Consider the following 14,447-nt stretch of genomic DNA (forward strand, 5'->3'; position numbering starts at 1 on the left):
TCCCACAGAAAGTTACAATGTTGAAGGTGCAACAAAGGTTGAGTTGCCAAGAGCTTAAAGATAGATTGAAGAAGTTGATAATCGGTGTGGAAAAATCTAAGTAGACTTGGTATAATTGGCAGAATGGAAGAGATTTGTCATAATATTGAGTAAAGGTGCAAAACTTCTATAATCTGTCTCATGTGGTTCTTTCTGATTTATTTTCTGATTATGATCATGACTGGAAAGACTTTTTGTGGAAATTGTTTCCCATATCAGTAACCACAGCAATGCATCTGATTTATTAATCTACTCTACTAAAAATATCACATCTAGGATCAATATCTTATACCAAGGATCCTGCCTGTCTAAATCTGTCATTATTACTTATCCTTCCCTAGGTTCCATGAGAATGCTGAGGAAGCCAGGTTATCAATTTAAACAGAAATTTAAGATAAACCACCATCCATGATTTTGTGTCATTATAAGTGGTGCTAAGCACTGCCATTCTTCCCCACATGAATCACTGTGATTGACTTACCCTTTGAGTAGGTGGTGGGGCCCTGTGGTGGGTCATGAATGTACATTCCTGGCCTCTGACTCACAAATGCTACTCCCTGGCATCCACTCCTATAATATGCCCTAATACTCCTAAAGAATACAAAGTGAATAGCTTTGGGCCTGGCCAGAGAATGTATTCCTCTGATGAGTTTTCTGGGCTTACAAAATTTGCCAACTCTACTGTGAGCCCTTACCCAAAATCTTTTGTGATATTTTTTGACATGCAAATTTTGATGAATCCGTTTTATTTTATCATAGGGCAAAAATTATCACACAATAACCTATGGACCAAATTCAAATTGTTTCATATGTCTGCAATTCTATCATTACTGAAATATATAGATGGCCGTTCTCCTTTGGATATTATTTATGATTTTTTCCATGACCACTAAGAACTGAATAACTACAACAGAGATAACAGAGACCTTCTGGCTCACACAACCCAAAATGTTGGCTTATTGTCTATAACAGCCAAATAGCTCACACTATTTGAGTAGTCCACTATTTTCCTGAAACGTGCAGAATCATTGTAGTTGAAGATAATTTCCAGTCTTCTTTCTACCTTTCTGGAAATATTCCAAATAAATAAGCTCTCCCACATCCCTGTGTTTCCCAGTGACTTCAGTGAAGTATCCAGAAACCAATACTATGTACGGTCTTCCAGCTCTTACAGTACAAATACGGAAGGTCCTACAAAGATTAGGGAGTGTGAGCCCTTCACCCATCGGCAGTTCTTGCAAATCTCTGGCTGTTATATTGTAGGAACTGTAGTTTCAAGTATAACAGATTTTAAGGTGCATGCTTGCTGCCTTGAGTGAGAGCAGCCTCTGTTTCATTTTTAAGCTAAGAGGGGAAAACAGCTTTTATAGGGAGGTTTTTTTTTTTTTTAATATTGAGTAAGAAGGTCAGAGAAGAATTGTGCATTTTCAAGGCTTTGAAGACATCAGTCCAGATCTCCCCTCACTCATATCAGATCCAGTGAATTTCCAATTAGTATTTTGGCCTTACAGAGCAGATCTGCTTTACTTAGGAGATTACCTCTGTATGCATTCATTGCCTCTGACACGTTATTATTCCTGGCTCTAACCTTGAACTTGCTCTTCCCCCTCATGACAAGTAATGCCCATCTCTTTACATGCTTCTGGGAGGGTAGCCTTTATATCTCCCATTTGTTAAATAACTCTTCTACATTCTGCTTTACTTCATCGTTACTTAAGAAACATCTGCTATTTCTAAGTACATAAGAGAAATACTATCTGATGAACTCTCTTTCACTAGCACATATCACATAAGGAGCTACCTGTCTTCCGTTTTCTAATAGAGACATGGTCCTTCAAACAAATGAGACATAATATATACTGCTTAAACAAAAAGAAGAAAAGAATAGAAACTAGAACCTGGAAAGAAGATATGAGGAACATCCTAAATTGGCCTATTCATCTATCTTTGTAATTATTATGAGTCTCATTTGCAATTTTACTGATAGTCAACAGTTTCTTTCCCTTGTCTTTCTTCATGTCAAGAAGAGAAACTAGTGTTCTTGAGTTTTATACAAAGGATGTTAGAAACTGGTTATAATTTGGATCATCAATAATAATGTCCTTATATAAATACATATGTAAAGTTGGAAATACAATGCATCCTATAATATCCTTAATATAGATAGCTTCTGCATTGCAAAAGGCTTCTGCTATCCATAGGAAGAAACTAACTTTGCTACTTTTGAAAAATGTTTAAAATTATATTGATGCTCTGTTTACTTTAAAGGGATGAACAAACGTTAATATAACGGTGATGCATAGGAGTTTTGTTCTTATAAGCCAATTTCTGCTGTGTTGTCAGTCATCTGTTACATAACACAATTGAGGAACAAAAGGTTAGCAAAGGATACTTGGACAATGACTGTACTGCCCAACTGCCATTACTGGGGAATAGAAAAGACTCAGAACTGTGGTTTTAATGCGAGTTTTGACTCAAAATTTTAAGCACATCTTGTCATGATCTATCAGAGTTTAAAGGAGGAGCATTTTCACTTGCTCACATTTGTAAAGATCTCACAGAAATACATAATAATAATAAGTATAGTAGCTCAACACACAATAACCATGCAGCATATGAAATTGATTGACTTAGCAAATAGTAACTTTTAATGTGTTTGTTTGTTTGTTTTATCTTAAATGGAAAGAATTCAACACCTGTGTGAAATGCTGGTGACAGGGAAAAAATGGTACATATGAGAACAGAAAGAAGAAATAGGTTCTTTAACATAGTGTGGGAGGGTGCAGAAATGGTACATATGAGAACAGAAGGAAGAAATGGGTTCTTCAACATAGTGGGAGAGAAGACAGAAGTAGGGGTTGCTTAGAACTGTGATGGGCTGGGGAAGGGCTATTAGTTACACTAGAAAACATGCAAAGGCACCTGTGAGAGACGAGTCCCACAAGTAGAGCATGGAGTGTTAGCAGCTAACGATGTGGCAGGAGGCAGACAAGAGGGAACAAATGTGGGCAGGTCAGTCTTCTCATGTTCCATATGCATATGTTCTCCAGTAGCAGAAGTGAACAGAAGGCACGTGTACCCACTGTAATGTCGTATGTTACTCATTAAAGCAGCCATAGATGGTGTTGTTTTCTCATAATGTGTAATATTCTCAACAAGCAGGATTCATATATTCCCATATGCTGCTCCTCAAAGCCATGGGCGTCCTTTATTTTTATGTCATAAATTCCAGTTCCTCAAACATAAAACAAATTAGATCCAAACCTTCATGCGACCTAGAAACTGACTTCTTTCCATGTATGGTTTCCTCTAAGCTCTGTGTAACATCAGTACTATAAATAAACAAAACACTAGACATTTGCCTTGTAACTCCATATTCGTCTATGATCTGAGTGTGTGTGATAAAACTTCAAAAGGGAAAATGGGGCTCTCCTGCCTGAGCCAGAATCAAACAGTTAAACAGTAACCAAGGAGCCGAGGACCACTCGCTTCTCCAATGCTGAAATGGAATAAAAAATATTTCCATCTAAAACTGTCTTTCTTCTAAATTTATAGATCATAGACTCTTTGTGGTTTTTATCACTGTCTCTTCTGTTGTTTTGTTTTGGTTTGTCCCTTGGTTTACTTTTTGAGAGAGAGTTTCTGTATGTTTTTGAGCTTAGTCTTAACAATCTACCCTCTTGCTTTAGCCTTTCAAATAGCTAAGACTATAGTTGTGTGTCATCATCATTTTATTAAAGTAGTATTTGAAAGTTATAAATGAAAGAATTATTATTCTGAGATATTAAAATAGTTATTAATATCATAATCAAGCATAACAATTAAAAATAACTGAGATTCCAATTTTAATAGGCAATGCAGAGGCATTACTACCAAACATTGAAGTTATTTTTTTAATTCATGGATGTACAAATAGTTAAGGACAGACCCAAAAAAGATGAAGTCTTCCATATATAATTAGAATATTAACTACATTAACAATGTGCTCATTCCAGAATGGTTGATGTGCATTCTACTATGATATTTAAAGTCATTGTTTCCATGAGAATGGATTTGTATTTCAAAATAAAAAAGCAACTGACACTAAAAAAATGAAAGTTGTATCATTTTTCTTCTAGAAATAGGAAAAATAAACTGTTATTATATTATTACTGTTATTATTACTCTTATTCATGTGTACGCACAAGCATGATAAACAGTACCTGGGAGTTCATGACCCAGTGTATATGTGAAGGTCAGAGGACTATGTTACAGAGTGAATGTTTTCTTGGTATCTTTATGTGGAATTGGGGACCTTAAGTGCAGGTTGACAGACTTTCAAACAAATGTTTTAGTCTTTTTATTTTCTGAGCCACTCCCTGTCATTCTAATATTTACTTTTATAATGGCATTTAGAAACTAATGATGATTGAAGACAGAGGCAGGAGAAAATAAAGTCAGTTTATAAACTGACAAGAGACATGATACTGGCTAGCAAAAGGAAACCTTTAACTTACTCCTCCAATCCTTTGATGTAGGAAGAAAGAAATCACATTCTGGGGAGGCCCTTGGTCTTGCGAAGATCATATGCCCCAGTACAGGGAAATGCCAGGACCAGGAAGCAGGAGTGGGTGGGTTGGGAGCAGGGCAGGGGGAAGGGTATAGGGGGCTTTGGAGATAGCATTTGAAATGTGAATGAAGAAAATATCTAATTAAAAAAAAGGAATTTCTCACTAATGCCATAAAGTCTATAGAGAAATAAGGAGCCATAAAATGTAGTAATGTATTCCTTGAATATTATCAGATATTGATGTTGGGCTCTTAGCATGAGCAGCTGAATTGAACTGTCTTGGTTCTTCGTTATACTTGTTTCTCCATAATTGCAGGAGCCCTCAGAGCATAATGCCAATCTCCATGAAAACACCACCAATCAGATACAGACCAGAGTTACAGGTTATAACACTAGAGGCTGTGCCAGCAGAGGAGGATTCATGTCTTGATATCTCATCTTTTATGAGTCTTCCTGATTATCATGCTAATGTGAAAATAAATGACTAGAAGCCCAGTAACCCCAATACCCTGGTTGTATATCTAACTTACAGGGATAAGATGTCTCAGATAAGGTGGTATAAGCATACTATATCACGCATTCTCTGGATCTTGTGCCACGGAAAGACTGTTCAAAGCCGCTTTTATTTGGTCTAAGTTAAACACACATACATGTGCACACACACATACACACACACACACTCACACACACACACACACACATACACACACACACACACACACACACACTCACACACAATTGCTCAAGCAGAAAAGAATTAAAAATGGAAATAAGTAAGTCATGGAAGATCATGGCATGCAAAAGTCAAACAAAGAGTTTATTTCTGGAAAAATTAATCCCAATAAAAGATTATTCCTCCAAAGATGTATTGCTATAAAAGAACTTAACAAGAGCCACAACTTTGATAATATAAGAGCTTAAACTAAGACAAATATCAGTATAAAATAGAAAACCGAAAACCCAAAATCAGAGAAATAGGAAGACATCAGGTATCAAGTGCATATTAGTAAAATAGACCAAGTTTAATCACATGGATCAAACATGAGACAGGTGGAAGGAAAAGATGATCTTCCAGAGAAATCAGTACATATGATATGGCACATTCAACAACGATTCAAAAGACATAGTAAAAGCCAACTTGAACACTTTCTGTAATAACCAAGGAAACAATAGACTGGAACACGCTAAAACATAACACCTATGAGCTCTCCCAGAAAACTAAAACTCTTAATCACTCAAAAGATGTAAAAAGGTCACAGTAGAAGCAAAGATACAGAGGACTGCAGTTGATGCAAAGATACAGAGGACTACGGTTGATGAATGGAGATCAACCAAATCCAGAAGAATTAGAACTAAATGTCGATCCGCAGTTTTCTCTGGGTTACATACAATATCCCATGCTAGAGCTCATCTCCTTGGATTTTGGGGAGTTCTAAGTTGGAATGCCACCCCCGACCCCTGAAAGGAGAGGGGAGTTTCACAGGATTTCAGAAGTAAACAACTTCTAAATCTTAAAAAGTTCCTGAACCTAACAAGATCAACAACAGGGTTTCTCTTCAAGATTATAGCTCCAGTAAGCTACTTGCGGGAGTTACCCAGAAGAGCTCTGACTGGGTGAGCAGCCTACCCATCATGCAGAGAGCATTTGGGTCTTACAGCTTTTGTCAGTCATCTTTCAAGATGAGGTGTGCTTTTGGTGATGCAACTGCCTTTGAGTTGTCCCTGATCCTTTAAATAGTCCCTGACCTATATCCTCAAAAATAACCCCAGCCAATTCATCTGTTGGCCAAGTTGGACTGTAGCGTATCCATTACTTTGCACAGTTGTTGGTTCCCTACTTTGGGTGAATAGATGTTTGCATTGCATCTCATCAGGAAAAGTCTCACACAACACTTACCATTATAATTTATGCTATAAAAAAACAGGCTTTGTGACGTTTGACAAAATGAAAATAATCATATAAAGTAGAATAACTTGGAGTTAAGCTCGTTTAAAATTGTACCTAAGAAGGATCTTTAGGAACTTTGGAAGTAAAGAATATTTATCTGAAATACAACAATCTTCTTTTCCTTTTTGTTAAAACATTAGTTAATTTTAAAGCTACCTTTAAAAGGCAAACTTTATATCTTTGGTTGTGAACCTAGTCTTTAATAGCTTAGCCATCTCTGCAGCTGACTAAAACAGATGCAGATACCCACAGCCAATCATTAAACAAAGATCAGGGACTCTTTCAAAAGAGTTTGAGGAAGGATTGGAGGCCCTGAGGAGGATAGGAAACCCTCAGGAAGATCAATCAAGTCAACTAATCTGGACTCCTGAGAGTTTTCAGAGGCTGATTTATCATACACAGGCTGGACCAAGCCACTGGCACATATATAGCAGATAATTGAATGTCCCATCAACTGGAGTAGGGGCTGTCCCTAAAGGCTGACTGTGGAATCTGTTCCAATAGGGCTGCCTTGTCTGGCCTCAGTGGGAGATGATGTGCATAATACTGCAGAGACTTGATACACTAGGAAGGGGGGCAACCCAGGGAGGTTCTACTCTCTCAGAGGAGAAGGGGAGGGGTATGGATGGAGGAACTCTGTGAAGGGGGAAATGGAGGAGGACAGTGTTTGAAATGTAAAGATAAGAGAGGAAGAAAGAAAGAAAGAGAGAGAGAGAGAGAGAGAGAGAGAGAGAGAGAGAGAGAGAGAGAGAGAGAGGAAGGAAGGAAGGAAGGAAGGAAGGAAGGAAGGAAGGAAGGAAGGAAGGAAGGAAGGAAGGAAGAAAAGAAGAAAGGAAGAAAGAAAGAATAAATATTTAAAATTATAAAACTCAAAAAAAAAAGACAAACTTTATAGACTAAGCAATCATGTCATGAATCAGGACAGACCCTGAACTAGCTGAAAATCTGAGTCACAGCCTATATGGCTACATTCTGAGATTACAGGTTAGTTGGCAGCTGTCAAGGTGAGTGTGGGTCTCTACTAGGGTCCCACAAGGGCTACATTCTGATAGCTTTGTAAGTCATGTCTCCATTGGATATTTCCTCCATTAAGGCCTATTTTTCCTTGTCTTCTTCACTATGTATAACATGAGAGGCTGGACTCTTGGCCACATCCTCTTATCACAATCCTGTTATCACCATGATTTCAAATATTCTAAATCTTTGTTCTTGGTCTTTTGTTCCCAAGAGTCACTATAAACCAGTAAACATTACACTAAAACCTATGGTAGTGACCAAATACTATGTTGTTTTGAAATATCCTCTGCTAGGTCAACTACCCATAATTCTTAATTTCAGTATTCAAAAAGATCTGGGTCACAGACATAATATAGCCAAGTTATCTCTAATTTTTATTTCTATCTTGGACCAATTCCTTGGTCTCCTCATTTTCGGAATCCACAGAATTGCTCATACTACTCCTTTTACAGACTGCTAGAGTTTTTCTGGCTTTCTCAATCCAATTCATCCAAGCTCTGTCTGTCTGTCATACAACTGAAGTTATCCTTACTTTTCCAGGTATAGTTATAGAAATGGCCCCACTTTTTGACACCACTTTTCTGTGGCAGTCCCTCTTTCATTGCCTTACCAAAATCTTTGAGGCTCAACAACTTTATAAAGAAGTTTATTTAATGCTTATTTGAGTCTGAAAGTCCAAAGCTGAGTGACCCAATTGTTTGATATTCTACTGAGAACATTATGTGGATGGCATTGTACACCAAAGTTGATGAGGAAGGAAGATGTTACATTTTGAAATAGCCTCCTATGAGAAGCACTCCACTTCCTCTAAGGGTAGTTTCTCCAGTGAATTAAATGTGTTTTACTTGCTCTCAGCACTGCCACACATAGGACCAAGTTCATAAGCATTAGCTCTTGGGCTACCCAATAATGCCATACAAAAAAGAATGGCATTTACTAGGGGAAGAGGTAATGCATTATATAATTTGAAAGTCAAATTGTGAAAAGGGTTCACTTGTTGTTTCTTAATTAGGTAACAATAATTCTCTTTCAGAAAAATCTGTCAGTCGTCAGAAATTGACCCAAACCCTAAACACTGAAGCCAGTCTCTCTGTTGCTACTGTAGTGGATGATTTAAGTCCATGTGTTACACACATTACCTCATAAGGGTTTTTTTGTTTGGCTGGCTGGTTGGTTGGTTGGTTGGTTGGTTGGTTGGTTGGTTAGTTGGTTTTTCCATGTTTTGTTGTTCTATACCAGTTCTTAACCATCCTCACGCTGCCTTTAATAACCATTTTAATATAGTTTTTCATATTGTGGTGACTCCCAGCCACGAAATTATTTTATTGCTACTTCATAACTGTAATTTTGCTATGATTATGGATTGTGATAAAAACATCTCATATGCAGAATATCTGATAAGTGACCCCCCCCAAAGGTTGAGAACTATTGGAAGAGAGAGGTCATTTGTCAGGCATGTCATGGTACATACAAACACTGAAGACTCTTATAAAAAAAATACAGTAGAACAGAAAGACCACTATGATGATTGTCAAGAGGTTACAATAGGTTTTGCTATTATTGAAGTTCAAATAAGTAACCTCAGTGTGGATCTGAAAATATCCTTATAGAAAGAACTAGGCATGTAATCACAAGAAACATACATGCTTAGAAAGTCAGTGAAATTCTGAGGAGATGTGTAAGACCATTTCAGGATTTAGGTTAAATATGCATGTGTAAAATTTAGCTAATTTCCCAGGAGCAACTCAATTATCAAATTGTCTTATCACTAATGCAGAGAAATTAAGCATAGAGTTAAAAAATAGATATGAAAAGTTTCATGATGACAGAGAAATAATGACTTAAGATCATAGGGAAAGCTGTAAAAATTCAGGAAAACTTCTATTTCCAATAACTTCCCTCATAAGTGCAAATTTAGCTGTGGTAGATGAATAATCTCAAAGATTGTATGAATTCCAAGACAGACATAATACTTGAAGCAGTGACATTTTGTTATACTGAGAATCATACAAAGGATTAAGCACACTTCCTTCCAAAAGACATCAGGGAAACCTTTATCTAGAATGTTTATAATCAGCCTCCAAATGCTGACACCATTGCATACACTAGCAAGATTTTGCTGAAAGGACACTGATATAGCTGTCTCTTGTGAGGCTAAACTGGGGCCTAGCAAACACAGAAGTGAATGCTCATAGTCAGCTCTTGGATGGATCACAGGGCCCCCAATGGAGGAGCTAAAGTACCCAGGGAGTTAAAGGGATCTGCAATCCTATAGGTGGAACAACAATATGAACTAACTAGTACCCCCTGGAGCTTGTGTCTCTAGCTGCATATTTTTCAGAAGATGGCCTAGTCAGCCATCATTGGAAAGAGAGGCCCATTGGTCTTGCAAACTTTATATGCCCCAGTACAGGGGAAAGCCAGGGCCAAGAAGTGGGAGTTGAAAGGTAGGGGAGTGGTGGGGGAAGAGGGTATGGGGAACTTTCGGGATAGCATTGGAAATGTAAATGAAGAAAATACCTAATAAATAAAAAAATAAAAAACATATGAAACAAAAAATTTAAATATTATTTAAAAATATGGAAAAAGTTCCAGTCAAGTACCTTGGCAATTAAGGTGATTATCTAAGCCATAATCAGTATTACCTCATGAATATTTCCCCAAAGAACAGAATTAAAAATGTCCTTTCTTCCATTTTCTCTTACTCTTAAACTTTTACTAAAATGTATTTATAGTTAATAATAAATGTTCCACTCTGTATTCAGTTTTAAAAAAAAAAAAAACCTTACCACTTAAGTTAGATCATGAAGATCTGGCCCTCATCATTTACAGGAAACAGGCTTCTTGACTTTTGTAATGTTTTACACTGAGTCAGGTCAAACTTTGAGCATAGAAGATTCATGAGCTACCACTACTAGAAACATAAGTCTTCTCGAAACTATTTTACAAGAGTACAACCTCCAGTTTTCTAATGCGAATGGGTCTAATAGGCATTGACTAATAAAATAGGTTAATAGGGAAAAAATGACCCAGGTAATCTAGTTCAATTATTCTGCCGTTGCTTCATGTCACGGTAAAGTGGACATTTCTGGTTTCTTTGAAGACTCAGTCGTGCCATGTGATATTTTTCTGGAAGCTGTCTTATGAAAGGATGTTGACTAAGGCAGGCACATGAGAGGATGCGTGATGTTGGAAAGAATATTAACATAATTCCACAGATGGTAAGAGGACGCTCTTGTACTGGCTTGCATTTCAAGTTTGCTGGTCTTTGCTGATGCTCTTCTTGCATTGGTTCTTCTTGCAATACCTTGCTGGTCTGACTGCTTCTCGCTGCTTATGCGAACTTGTAACAATTCGGCGGAGCCTTGTGGTTTATTCTGGAAGGAGCTGCTGCTATTGATTCATGCTTGTTGTTTGTAATTAGACTGGACTGCCCCTACTGTTTGGAATAGCCCCAAATAACTACTTCTAAACATGCCCACACCCTCTATTTCCTATTAGCCTGTCTTTTCTCCTACCTTTGGTCAGAGGGCTAGAAGGGAGGTTGAGACATTTAAGAACCCTTATTAAAGTAAGTATTGAAAAATCCAAGCCTACACCACTGGGTCCATAATATCATATTTGACTGTTTCATAATGCACTCAGGGAAGTAATTGTCTACCACAGAATTTTTTTTTCCAAAAATACACTACAGCAACTAAATGAAATCTATAGGCATCAAATTATTCATTTCATATCATATATGTAGTACTTAAGATTTTTATTACTACAAATATGACATTGACAAACTAAGCTTAGGTTTCAAACCACTTTGCAGTATTTTGTTCTAATTTGTAACACTTTAGTAATTTCATGATGAGTCAAAATGAGCCTTTATTTACATTTCAAATGTTAACCCCTTTCCTGGTTTCCCTCCCTCCTGGAAACACCGTATCGCATTTTCTCTTTCCCTGCTTCTATAAGGGTGTTCCTCTACCCATCCACCCACCCACCCACTCGCACCTCCTTGCCCTTTATTCCCCTACACTGGGGGGATATATCAAGCCTTCATAGGATCAACGACCTCTCCTCCATTGATGTATGACAAGGCCATCCTCTGCTACATATGCAGCTGGAGCCATGTATACTCTTTGTTGATGGCTTTGTCCCTGGGAGGTCTGGAGGTCTGGTTGGTTGCTATTGTTGCAAACCCCTTCAACTCCTTCAGTCCTTTCTCTAGCTCCTCTATTGGGGGCCCCACACTCTGTCCAATGGTTGGCTGTGAATATGTACCTCTCTATTTGTAAGGCTTTGGCAACAGTGAGATTTTATTTCCTCCAAACTGGGCAGAACTAATGACGAAGGTGGTGACAAGCCTAACACTTGAAAATGTTTGTCTGTTTCACGGTTTCTTGGGATGAGCCACTGTTGAACTAAACAAGACTGTTCTAAAGGACAGAAAGCTGTTGGCCAGCTTCAAGTAATGGCCTCACCAAGAAGGAAAGTAACATCAGAAGGGCAAGGACTGTTTTGAGTCCAGCAAAGCACTTGGGAAAAGCAAATCTGAGAGTCAAATAATAACTATAATTTTACATTTTCAAGTGTTTTCCATCCTCAAAATTGTCTTCACAGAACATTTAAATATTTCTTGTACAATTTCCCAAACATACCAAAGTACAGTCATGGCTTTATGACTAGAGAGTAGAAACAATTACAAAAGTCATGTCTCCTATTTTTGTTTATAGATGATTTCTGATTTTTTTCCCTTACATCTGGGACATCTTTCAGTTTGGAGCAAGCACAATGGTTAGCAACATAAAAACAGACCCCAGCCTCAAACATAGAAAACTTGTTAAACAATACACTTATGTCATAATGTGAATGCATGCCAAGTTAGTAGCACTCATCACAGCATCAGTAGAAATGTATTATTGCTTCTAATATGCACTTTGGAATGCAGAAAATTGAAGAAGTCTCAGGATAATGAGATGGCCCAGTGAGTAAGGGGCTTGCTGAACAAGTTTGGTGACCTAAGTGATCCTCCGAACCCATGTAAAATGGGAAAGAGAACATACTCCACAAAGTTCTTTTATTTCCACATATGTGCTGTGGTGCATATATCCCCCTCCACAATAATAGTTTTAAGTTCATTATTATTATTATTATTATTATTATTATTATTATCAACATAAAATAGATGTTTCTGGAACAATATCCTTTAGTTTACACCGGAGAGTACCATAATGCTGAGGGAAAGTACATAAGAATTTCTACAATACATTCAACTTGAAACTCAAATTCCCAGCTACTCATAGGCCTTATCTTGGTACATAACCCCTTGCCATAATCCCACTCGGTCCAGATTCTTCTTTAAAAGTTTTTTTTAAGGAAACTAAATTAGTCAATATTATAAACACAACTCATTTGTAAATACTTTCTATATAGAATATAAAATGACTATGTGTGCAAAAACAAACAAACAAACAAACAACTAATTGATTCACGCTAAGGGGACTTATATGAGGCCACACCACACAACATGATTATAAGTCAATGTAAGTATATGACATCAGCTTGATCAGGATGCAGAAATTACGTATCAAAAATAATAGTAGTTCAATCGCCTCTAGGACATTCCAGTCTCTAAAACCTTTTTTAAAAAAGGGATGTTGCTCATGAGTATGCAACCTGCTGTGGTTATAACCCACACCTCTTCATACCTAGGAGGATTTTTATTCACCTTTGAAAGCTATCTCTTTCTGAACCTAATTAGCATACTGTCTGTTCATTCACTCCAGTGTTCCATTTATTATAAGCTTATAGACCTTTCTACATTGCTTAGTCATCCTCCCAGTATTCTTTCTTTTCCTTTTTTCTTTTTCATTAGAAATGTGTCACCAAGTTTTTGTGCCTTTACTTATTTTACTTCAACTTAAGAGATGGATACTGTTTTCATATCCAAAGTATGTTCTTCTACACTGTGATATCAAAGCACCATGGAGTTGGCTCTAAGAATTAAAGATAATGTTAGAGTTTCTCTGTTCATTTGTTTGCTTCAAAAATAACTGTTTTTTAAAACACACAAAGGCAACAGATTTAAATTGTTAGAAGTATACAAATTCACGTTTTGTTATTTAAAAGTCCAAAGCTTTCTGTGCATGTATATATACGTTTTACTTCATCAAAGGTGAAGTCATTGTTCACTTGCTATGAACAATGTTTCATAGTTTTTGTTTGTTTCCAATATGTTCCACAACTTGTATTGCTGTGCTATTAAATGATTACTTCCTCTTTAAAATTTTTAAGAATTAATGCTTGCTTTTACAAACTCATACACCAAAATTAGAACAATACAAAGGAGATTAATATGGGCCTTATACAAAGATGATGCAAATTCGTGAAATGTTCCATATTTTAAAATAATAATAGTATGGAAAATCAAACACAAGAACCTGAGGATTGGATATAGTGGGAGTATGAGTTTCCATGGGAAAAGCATTCATATCTAAGAATAAGCAGCAGACTAGAGGCTCAGAAAAGAGAGAGGGGGCAGTTAGCATAATTCTGACCCACTGAAGCTCTCTAGAGTTGCTACTAAATTTTCTATTTTTATTCCTGATGTGGGGACCATTCCCTGTTCCAACTCTTCAATTCAAACCCTACAGGTCCTGAGCTATATGGTCGGCTATAATAAATATTCTCTACTGAAAGAGATCAATATCTAAAAAGTATTAGTATCTTATTTTCATGGTGAAATTGCAATGTTCATCCACCTAAAACCCATTATTTGTTCTGATTTCTCTTTCCCATCCTTGCTAAGTCTTGCAAAGTTATTGCATTAGTTGAAGGCAGTACCATGGACTACATTTCTACTGAGAAACAAAAGCCAAGCTGTCAACAACTTGACCTAAGATA

General features: G+C 37.0%; 1 non-coding gene across 1 annotated transcript; it reads left to right on the forward strand.

The window, feature by feature from the left end:
- Window positions 1–13,845: 13,845 nt before the first annotated feature.
- Window positions 13,846–13,949, forward strand: Gm24285. The gene has a single exon (XR_003949067.1). It is a non-coding gene; the product is annotated as a U6 spliceosomal RNA (small nuclear RNA).
- Window positions 13,950–14,447: the final 498 nt, after the last annotated feature.

The sequence above is a fragment of the Mus musculus genome, chromosome 10, assembly GCF_000001635.26.
Source record: "Mus musculus strain C57BL/6J chromosome 10, GRCm38.p6 C57BL/6J".
NCBI classification, from domain to species: Eukaryota; Metazoa; Chordata; class Mammalia; order Rodentia; family Muridae; genus Mus; species Mus musculus.